This window comes from Pinus tabuliformis, chromosome 1_1 (assembly GCF_031772625.1).
Source record: "Pinus tabuliformis cultivar Carrire ecotype Pingquan chromosome 1_1, CPIR1, whole genome shotgun sequence".
Taxonomy (NCBI): Eukaryota; Viridiplantae; Streptophyta; class Pinopsida; order Pinales; family Pinaceae; genus Pinus; species Pinus tabuliformis.
This window is the reverse complement of record NC_142297.1, coordinates 882,464,186-882,475,277: the sequence shown is the minus strand read 5'-3', so window position 1 is coordinate 882,475,277 and position 11,092 is coordinate 882,464,186.

Here is an 11,092-nt window from a genome sequence, read left to right as displayed (position 1 = left end):
TCGAGGTTGCGGGGAATTAATCATCCAGGAGGGGTCGTGGGGTCATTAGGGGCCCCCGCAACTATAGGAGTTGCGGTAGTTGGATCACAAGGGGACTTCCCAGGAAGGAATAACTAAGACTTTTGTGAGATATGTAGGGTATATTGACACCTATCGCGGGTATGCCCAATTATGCAAAAGCACTTTAATGTCCCAAATAACAACTACTATGAGTTCTACGTATCAACAACACATCACACCGATTAGTTCTGAGTGTTGGATGCTTTACCATAAAGGCTGGACAGATCCACGTTCATAATTAATGAGTCAAATTGGGGAGGACGAGGAGGAAACGATGAGGAGGGAAGAAGACAGGGGAAGATCGCTACATAGAGGACCCCCCCTTGATCTTTAAAGTGGCATCCCCACAGAAGGTATATCAGCCCGAACACCAAAATAAGTACTATCAAGAAGCAGCTAAGTTGTTCGAGGGGATGACCGAAGGGAGAGACAGTCAAAGACTGCGGGATCACATGCCCGATTACACCTCGCTAATTGGGGAGTGGTTTACACTATTCTTGAAAATTTTTGAGGATGAAGGCATGTTGAAGGAGTTGCGGAAAAGTTTGAAGGTTTCAGTATCCATGGAGGAAGCGGGACTAGAACGACCACACAGAGATTTGCCAAAGAAAGCTTTGAGAAGAGTGAAACAAAACAACAGAAGAAGCAGCAAGGAGTTCTGAATCAATGCATAGGTGATGGGATTCCAAATAAGGGACACAATGTTAGACTTGGGGTCGGATGTAAACATCCTACCCAGGAAAACTTGGGAAGAAATGGGGAAGCCTCAATTGAAATACTCGCTGATTCAACTAAGAATGGCATATCAATATTGCATACTACCCATTGGGAGGTTGGAGAACGTGGAAGTTGATGTGGCAGGAGTGAAGACACACATTAAATTTGAGGTAATTGGCATCATGGGGGATAAGGATCCATATTCAGCACTCCTAGGGGTTGATTGGGCCTACAAGAACTACGCTGTCATAGACGTAAAGAAAGAAATGATGATTTTTGAAGCAAGCAAACTAAGGGTAATCCAACCTCTAGACCTCTACCAAGGACCTAGCTTCACAGAACCAGTAGATGATAGAGACGAGCCAGAAGCATTAGACCAGCTATACACACTCACAACAAGAAAGAGAGAGGAACACATAAACCCTACGGATGGGGGATCAGTCAGCTGGAAAGGTATCCAAAGCTCAGAGACCAGCTCAGAAGCTTCATGGGATCCATGGTAGCAAGGTGGATACGAACTAACAACCAGATGATGTACGATGATAAACCGAGTAAACTGGGGAGGAATGGAGGTAAATGACTATCCGAAGTACTATGGCCTTGAACCGGTGGACACCTTCTTAGACAGAGTAAACCAAGAAATCACAAAGGATCAAAGGAGTCCCTTTCTCGATATCACCCTCATGGAAACTCTAGTAAGATGGTGGAAGATGCACCACTGTGAACTGAGAGACTGGACGAGCATCACACAAGCCATGAAGGAAAGATTTTCCCAGGAGGAAGAATGACCACAAAATAAGGAAGATACAAGGGGGATTCAAATCCCGAGGAGCACATCAAAGATTGCATAACCAATTGGAAGAGCCAGGGAATCCCAAAGGATCGATGGGTACATGCATTTATACATACCCTCGAGACTGTCCCCCAAGCTTGGTATGTCCAAGAGGAGCTCCGTTGGCAGAAAGCAGATTGGGGTACCTTGGAGGCACAGTTTGTTAGCAAATTTTCATTCAGAGGAAACGAGGCACAAATGACAGAGGCACTCTAGGCAATCAAAGGGGTTATGTTCACCCCAGGGTCCTTGGTTGAATGAGGGCCTGCCGAAAAATTTCTGCAATGTATGTACGAAATGGAGTTTCTAGGATATGCAAATTGTGACAAGGTGGATGCAGAGCTAGAGGAGGATGGGTTGGAGGGACTGCGACACCTAACCTTCAGGGAAATGGAAGGAGAGAGGGACATCCAGGAGAGCCCCTGAACAGAAAGTGCCCGCCTTCTACCAATGAAGCTGAGAATGAAAAATGTTGGGTTAGAGGATAAGCCCAAGATGGCATCATTTGGAGACTACTGGGATGAGCAAACCACCAAAGAATTTTTTGACCTATTACAAGAATATTAGGACGTGTTCCCAAATTCAGTGGTAGAGCTGAAGAGGATAAAAGGAAACATTTGGGAAATGAAAATCGTTTTGAGACTGGATGCCTGGCTGATAAAACACAGACCGTATAGATTAAACCCAAGGGTGAAGGAGAAAGTTAAGAAGGAGATTGACAAAATGTTAGAAGCCGGAATCATATTTCTAGTAGATGAGGCTGAGTGGATAAGCCCAATAGTCATATAGAATAAGAAGGATGCAACCAAAATCAAAGTATGTGTTAATTACAGAAGCTTTAACAATGTATGCATGCATGACCCATTCCCTATGTATTTCAGTGATGAAGTCCTAAACAATGTTGCAGGGAACGAAGCATATTCATTCATAGGTGGATTTTCAGGGTACCACCAAGTGCGAATAGTGGAAGAGGATAAAAGAAAAACAAAATTCACTACTGAGTGGGGGTCCTATGCATACAATGTCATGCCATTCAGACTAAAGAATGCACCAGTAGTCTTCTCAAGGATTGTCATAGCTGCATTCCAAGATTATATTCACAAATTTCTATAAGTTTACGTGGATGATTGGACATAACACAATCTATTGAAAAAACACACCAGCTTATTAAGAATAATGTTTGAAAGGTTCAGGTAATTCCAGATTTCTTTAAACCTCAAGAAATGTATCTTCCCATTCCTATTTCGAACTCTACTAGGCCATATCATCTACAAGGATGGAGTATGTGTAGACCCCGCGAAGGTTGTGAAAATTGCCCACATGGAGCCACCGTGCAATATAAAACAACTAAGAGAAACTCTGGGTCATATGGGGTACTACAGACAGTTCATCGGGAACTACACATCCATCACAGCCCCAATGGAAAAATTGCTGAAAAAAACGAAAGAATTCACTTGGACAGCAGATTGTCAGATAACCCTAAATAAATTAAAGGAAAGACTAGTAAGCGCCCCTATAGTAGTGTACCTTGATTGGAACAAAATGTTCCATGTGCACATCGATGCCTCAGGGATAGCGCTGGAAGCAGTCTTAGCGCAACCAGGGGAGAAAAACATGGACCATCCAATGTACTATGCTAGCAGAAAGTTGTCTACTGCGTCAAGAAACTATACAACAACCAAGAGAGAAGTCCTGGCAATGGTTTACTCTCTACAAAAGTTCAGGGACTATTTACTGGGTGCACTATTCAAATTCTTTACAAACCATTCCACACTTAAATAATTGTTAAACAAGCTAGTATTAGAAGGAAGGATATGCCGATGGTTATTGTTGTTCCAGGAATTTACATTCGAGGTGGTTGTAAAGCCCGACAAACTTAATGTGGGACCAGACCACCTGTCGCGACTGGACATAGGGGAGAATGAAGGAGCAGTGGATGATAAATTTCCCAATGCTGACTTATTCAGAATAGAGGCAATCCCATACCACTGGAAGAGATTTCCACATTGTTATCAACCAGTCATTGCCTAGAAGGATACACTGCAGCACAGAGACAAAACTTGGTAGTAAGGGCAGCAGATTACCAGCTAATCGCAGGACAACTCTACAAAATGGGCTTAGATCAAACACTGAAGCATTACATCCTCCAGCATGAGAAGAATGAGGTCTTATGGGACTACCACACAGGCATCGCAAGAGGCCATGTGGGAGGTAAAGACACAGCAAGAAAAATACTACACACAGGACTATGGTGGCCAAATCTCCATAAAGACTCTAAAGAATTTTCTAAGACATGCGACGTCTGTCAAAGGGTCAGAAACCCTTCACAATGGGATGAGCTGCCTCTACATCTGGTCCACACAGTGAAAATATTTAGTAAATGGGTGGTAGACTTCATTGGACCCATTTCAACACCGACGAGGCATTCACAATCAAGATACATAATAACAATAATGGAATACCTCCCAAGGTGGGCAAAGGCAACACCCATCAAGGACTATATAGCAGAAACTGCGGCAAGGTTCATTTTTTAGAACATCATTTCAAGGTTTGGATGCCTAAGTAGCCTCACAAGCGACCAGGGGACGCATTTTCTGAACAAGGCCATTAAGACTCTGCTAAAGACTTTCATGATTCAACATAACAATAGTAGTCCATATCACCCACAAGCTAACAACAAAGTAGAAGCATTTAACAAGATACTGGAGAAAGGGCTAACAAAAGTCGTATCAGCCAATCGAGACGACTAGGATGATAGAATACCCGCAACTCTATGGGCATATAGGAAAACAGTAAAGAGACTCCACAAGAAAACTCCATTGCAACTTGTATATGGAAGGGAAGTGGTGGTACCAACAGAATTTATATTACCTAGCATGTTCATATCAGAGACCACGGGAACGGCGGTCAATATTTCCTTAAGGGATAGACTAAGCCAGCTGATGGAACTTGACGAAACCCAGTTTTTAGTGAAGTATCATCAATCGGTTGAGTAGAGAAGGAAAAAATCTTGGCATGATTGGCATATTAAGAGGAAGTCTTTTAAGTTGGGGAACAAGTACTCCTATACGATAACAAATTCTAGAAGTTCATAGGGAAGCTGAAGATGCAGGCATTGGGACCATTAATAGTCACAGAAATAAGAGAGTCGGGAGCAATAAGGCTCGTGCAACTGGATGAAGTCCTATTGCAGGGATGGGTGAATGGCGCACGCCTGAAGCCCTTCCGCAACACATAAAAAAGGGGGGGGAGGAATAATAAGGTTGGGCAGAAACTTCACATGTTGCAACCCATTTGTGGTCAGGAGGGAGTAGGAAGGGAGAGTTAGTATTCACATATGTAATCCCAGTTAGCAAGGTACACGTGGGGATGCCCTTTTCTAGAATTTATGATCACACAAGTACCTATCATTTCCATCGTACCATTAGTCATTTCCAAAGTAAGTAACTATAATGCAACTGTCGAGGTAGGAGCTGCAAAATATTTTCCCATTAAGCATAAATTTAGTTAATAAGTAACCCCATCACGGAAAAGTAAATACACCATGCAGCCCACTCTGTACTTTCCCTATCCACGTCATAGCTATCATGTCCAAGTGGGCTGGCGGCAGCAAGGTATAGCTAGAACACATGGGAAAGTTGCTGGAGTAATTAGTTGCTAAGGCCTAGTCAGTCAGGGGACGTCGTGTCAGAGCCGGCTACTTAATTCACAGGAGAATGAAGGGAATTCCAGAATTCCAATTGTAGATAACAAAGGAATTACAGGTTCACTCTGAAGAACAGGTGCAGAGACAAAGAAGCAGGAAACCTCAAGTGCAGGTCGTTTATAGCAAGAGAAAGGAGATGGTGAAAGGAATGGTATCAGTCCCACATGACACCTTGGATGCACGAATTGAAGTGGTTGATAATCTGTATGGCAAGTATGACAAGGCGAATTTGATCGACAATGACTTTACAGATTGTTTCCAGTTCTCGGCCATGAAAAAAGAGGTCTATGCAGAGGAATTCTAGAAGGAGGATGGCACCAGGACCTTCAGGGTCAGGGAAGAGTTTAAGGGGATACAGAGATCAACATTACTCCATTTGAGGAGTCTACCTGTGTTCGACACTCAATTTTCCACAATGTAGTGTACCAAGTTGTTGGCGAGTAGGATGCACGGAGGATCACTATGGTTGGATAAGGAGTATCCCATCCATGTGGAGGATCCTAATAGGGCTGGATGAAGGAGGAAACACATTTAGCACAACATTCCAGACAGGGGCTAAGAGAGGCAAAAAGCAAGATGAAGATAATATTTATGCCAAATATGGGATTGAGCGAGGTAGGAGAGGAGTGAAGCTAGATATGGTTAACAGGGCTAACATCAGATTTTCCTACTACATCATTGTAGGCAAAACAATGTGGCATTTTACAAAGAATGAATGCACTTTGGATGCAATCTCAGTTGCAAAACATTGCTTCTGAGGAGAGGTGCTCAACTGGTTAGCCTTCGTTCTCAATGAGCTATTTGAATCTTGTGAAGACGTGTATCAGTGGGGTACTAGGTTCGTGTTCAGATACCTTTTGATGTCGTTGGTGATGTGGAAATGGAGGCCATCGAAGGAGAGGGAAATGGCACCCATTGTCGAAGGCCAACCACTTGCACTCCATTACGATCCATGGAAGGCATCAGGGGACCCCAACAAGGAGATCAATGAAATAGCTTTCAAAGACTCATATGAGCAGATGCTAGCCACCATAAGGTCAATAAAAAGGATACCTAAGGCTATGTTGGAAAAATTCTCAAAAGAACTGTGCTTCGACGCCTCCCACACACACACTTACCTGAGACCGCGGTGTGTCCACCCACAAACGTTTAAGATGAGACCACAGAGGTTTACACTAACGGCAGAAGCATTGCACAGAGAGGTGGGATCATGGCTAGGAGTAACCTGTGAGATAATAGACGGGAAGCACAAGTACCTTTTCGAAGCCTTGATGCCGCAAGCATAAGGGGGATATGGGGCAGAGAGAAGTAGGAAGTGACCAGCCAAAGATGAAATCCAACCGATGGTGCTCCAAATGGAGGAGAAGATGTTCGAACTTAGACAAACAATTGCTAGCTTCGAATCAGGTGAGAGAAATTACCCTGCCCAATTTCAAGGCTCTACCATGTTCTCCCCTATCATAACAATGCCACTAGCCATGAAACTCCCCACAGGAGTAGTCCAGGCTCCCTCCCGGCCAACGGTCCCTAAACTAAAGAAAAAGCGAGTTGTCCACAATCCAATTGTCAAAAAGCTGAAAATTATTCCACTAGCTCCGGTCGTCGACCTTACTGAAGAGGTTGAGCAATCAGTCCCCACAGCCACCATAGTTGAAGAGATTCCCACCACCACCTCCACCGCTTTACATCAGTTGCAAGAGTCATCCCCATGCACAACTTCCACCTTCGCCACCCTGTATGAGACAGTCCTGCCCGACCATCAAAGGACAACTATTACAGGAGGTGACAGAAGAGCGTGATCACCTGTGGCGAGAAAACATGGAATTGCAAGCCCAGGTCGATCAAGTCACGCAACAATTCAGGTCACTATGGCCTACCATCATAGATGCAAATGCAAAAGCATCGACGAACATGTCTACCTGTATGCTGGCCATCTGCTGCAACCACATCCAGGAGGCATGTTCGACCTTGGCAGCTACCAATGCCTAGATGAAGAGAAGCTGGAGACGGTGAGTTCAACACTACCAGACCTAGTGTAAATCTACGCGAGGATGATCGAGGAAAAAGTAATGGAAATGAAAGCAAAGAAACAATCCTTAACTGATGCCCTCGCCGACGAATATGCTCTAACGAATATGGTCCATGATTGGTTCAGCACTCTGGCGCTAAAGAACCACTTGGTCTACCCTCTTAGGGAACAAATATAGACCCTATTTGCTAGCACAAAATATTGTACAAACCCTGCCCAGCTGCAATAGATTAATGAACAAATTGACACCATTCAGGCCCATGTTGATCATATCGAAGAGGAGTCAACAAAGACGAAGAAGGTAATTAGAGACCTACAATCACCGGTCCAAATACAGGGGTTGCTACTAAAGGAAGTGTGTGACTCCAGTGGACGACAATGGAGTGACCTGTAAAGCCAATGACCAACTGAAGGTGTTAACGCAATCCTTGCTCGATGGGACACAACCATTCAAAGATACAAAGAATTCAAGCAGCAGACCACGACCATTGTTCCGGAGTTGGGGCCCTTGTTTGGAACGGGGTAACTTCAAGGGCAAGAAAGCGTAACAAAGACAGATGCCACTATGCAAGCAACGACTGAGGCAGAAGACGCACCAGCACAGTAGATAGTAGAACTGATGTAGTTAAGAGTGTAGTCCCCACCCGTAGGGAACATGGAAGTACTAGCAGGAACGATCGAGGTCGAAATGAGTTGACTCAGGAACAAGTCAAAGAGTTGTGGTCGGGGCCTGTTGGGGCCTTCATTTAATTTTGAAAAGGTTCTGACCACTTTTGGCTGACCAAAGGATGAGAAGGAAACGGGTGGAAGCAACGGTTAGCTAGCAGAAGAGGTAGTTGCGGAAGAGTTGCGACAAGGTGGCAGCGAAAGGCAAAGGTAGTCGAGGGGGCAAGAAGGTGCAAGAGCAGCCGAGCAGGAACTGGCAATCCAGGTAGTAGAAAAGAGTATAAAAAGAAAGGACCAGAAAAGGAGAAGGATTCAGTTGGTTGATGAAGGACGGTAAGGTTGCGGGAGCAGGCGGGAGGACATCCAGTTGCAGTAGATGGATAACAGAGTGCAGGAGTCTGGTAGGCTTGGGCCTTGAAGCTGGACCGAACCCATGTAGTTGAGCCAGGTATTCCTTGTAGTTGGTTGTGGTGAATGCCGAAGTTATATTGTAATGTTTACTGTTAAATTAATATAAAGAATGACTAGACTGGTTGCGAACTATGACGTGTATGAGCCCTTTCTGTGGGATGAATCTTTAAATTTTTTTGAACGTTCCATTTAATGCATTTAATCAATAGTTCTAGTATTATCTATGTTATGTTGTTATCTCTGCTTTATGCACAAATGAATATATATCTGTGATCGAATGAAACCAATTAATGCTTCCTCGACTCCACGCTAAACCTTTCTCCCTTTTGGTCGCGACATGCCTTGGGTGAGATTCCTTACCCTTTTGGGTGATGTGAAAATGTCGACATTTTCCTAGACTACAACAGACCATTATTGGCCCTCTATGCCTTAGCCCAGGGTATTTTCCCCCTGATCATTCTTTTGAGCCAACACTTCTTCCCTCCGTCTCTCCTCTCCCCCTCCCTCTCTCCTCCTCTGTCGCAAGTCCACTCTCTCGTACTTCATTTCTCTCCCTTTCTCTCCTACCTCCCTCTCTCTTCCCCCATCTCTCTCTCTCTCTCTCTAGTCCTGACTCTCGTTCTTCCTCTCTCTCCCTTTCTCTCCTACCTCCCTCTCTCTTCCCTATCTATCTCTCTCTCTATCTCTTTCTGTCTCTCTCTCAAATCCTCTCTCTTCCCCCATCACTCTCTCTCTCTCTCTCTAACTATGTAACTATATCCCTACCTCTCTCCTTCTTTTTATCTCTCCTTCTTTGTATCTTTATCTCACCCATAAACATACATTCTCTCTCTCCATCTCTCCCTTGCCACTCCCTCTCTCTCTCCACTACTCACTCTCTATGTCTTTCTTCTTCACTCCCTCTCTACCCCTCCAACTCCATATCTCTATCCCTGCCTCTCTCCTCCTATCTTTCATCCTTCCCCTCTTTCCCTCTCTCCTACCTTCCTCTCTATTCCCCCATCTCTCTTTCTCTCTGCCCTCCAATCCTCTCACTATCTCCCTCCCTCTCTCCTTCTCTCTCTCCACCCTCCATCTTTGTGTCTCCCTCTCCCTTTCTTACCCTTCTCTACCTCTCTCACTCCTCTCTCTCTCTTTCTTCATTCCTCCTCTCCCTTATCATTCCCCCTATTCTCCACCTCTATCACTATATGTCTTTGTTCTTCCCGTCCATATATATCTAGAGTTAATATATATCATGATATATTAATATATATTATAATATAAAAAACTTAATATTGTATTAATCCAAATTTATTAAATTTAATAATATTAATATTATAAGATATTAATATGAATATTAGATTTAATAATAATATAATAATAATATTTTAATATTAATACTAGGGTTAATAATATTTTCTTGCATTGTATTAATTATAATTTGTTCCATTGACTTCACCTAAATAAAACCACTTTTTTTTAATATAAAAAGAGCTTTTACTTATTGGAGTTGTCTTTAGTGCAACTTTTTGGATTTCCTGAATCTGCATAAAAGCCTAAAAATATGAGGTCAAATCTTGATTTTTGTTATTTAAACTGTTTTTTTTACTATATATATATGGATTCAACACCTTGAAAAACCCTTAGGGCACTTGTATTGTGCACATGTTACCCATAAAACTTGTGATCTCAATAAATTCCTCTAGGAATTTAGAGAAATTAGACGTAAAAAACCCACAGGAAAAGCTTCCTAAAAATCGCACTAAAGACAACTCGTTATTTATTCACCATACCTTTGGTTTATTTATATTTTTATTTATTTATCATATCTCTTTTATTTACCATGGTATTTGGCTCATAGACTTCACCCAAATAAAACCTCTTTTTTGAGTTTCCTTAAATATAAAGAGGTTTATGGAGTAAATATAAAAAGAGGTTTTATTTATTTAATATACTTCTAGGCTATTTATATTTTTGTTTATTTACTATATCTCTAGAGTAAATATAAACTAGAGTTTTATTTATTTACCATACCTGTGATTTATTTATATTTTATTTATTTACCATACCTTTTTTTGAGTGTTAGTAAACCTCTCTATATTTTAAATTTACATGTTTATTTGTTTTTACTTTTACATTTACATGTTTACATGTTTATGTCGTGAGATTTATTTATTTACCATACATGTGGTTTATTTGTATTTTTATTTATTTACCATACCTCTTTTTTGAGTGTTAGTAAACCTCTTTATATTTTAAATTTATATGTTTCCCTGTTTTTACTTTTACCTTTACATGTTTACATGTTACGTTTTTACATGAAATCTACCCCATACTCGCTGTAGAGTCCCTCTAGGCGCAATTAATTAAAATTATAGAAAAACTAAAATTAAAATAAATTTTATTTATCATATGTTATTGTCATTTGTTTTTGGACATTGGCATTGCTACCATGTGGGTTAGCCATTATGAATTTGAGGAAATTACTTGAGCATGATTCCACTCTATGGTGAAGTTATTTTGTTGTTTGTTTCACGACATTGGACATTATTCCGGTGGGTTAGCCATTATGAATTTTAGGAAGTTACCCATTATGAATTTGAGGAAGTGACTAGAGCATGATTTCTGCTAGGGAAAGAGAACAATGAAGGTCATTTTTTATCCAATTCTTTATTTTATATTATGTTTA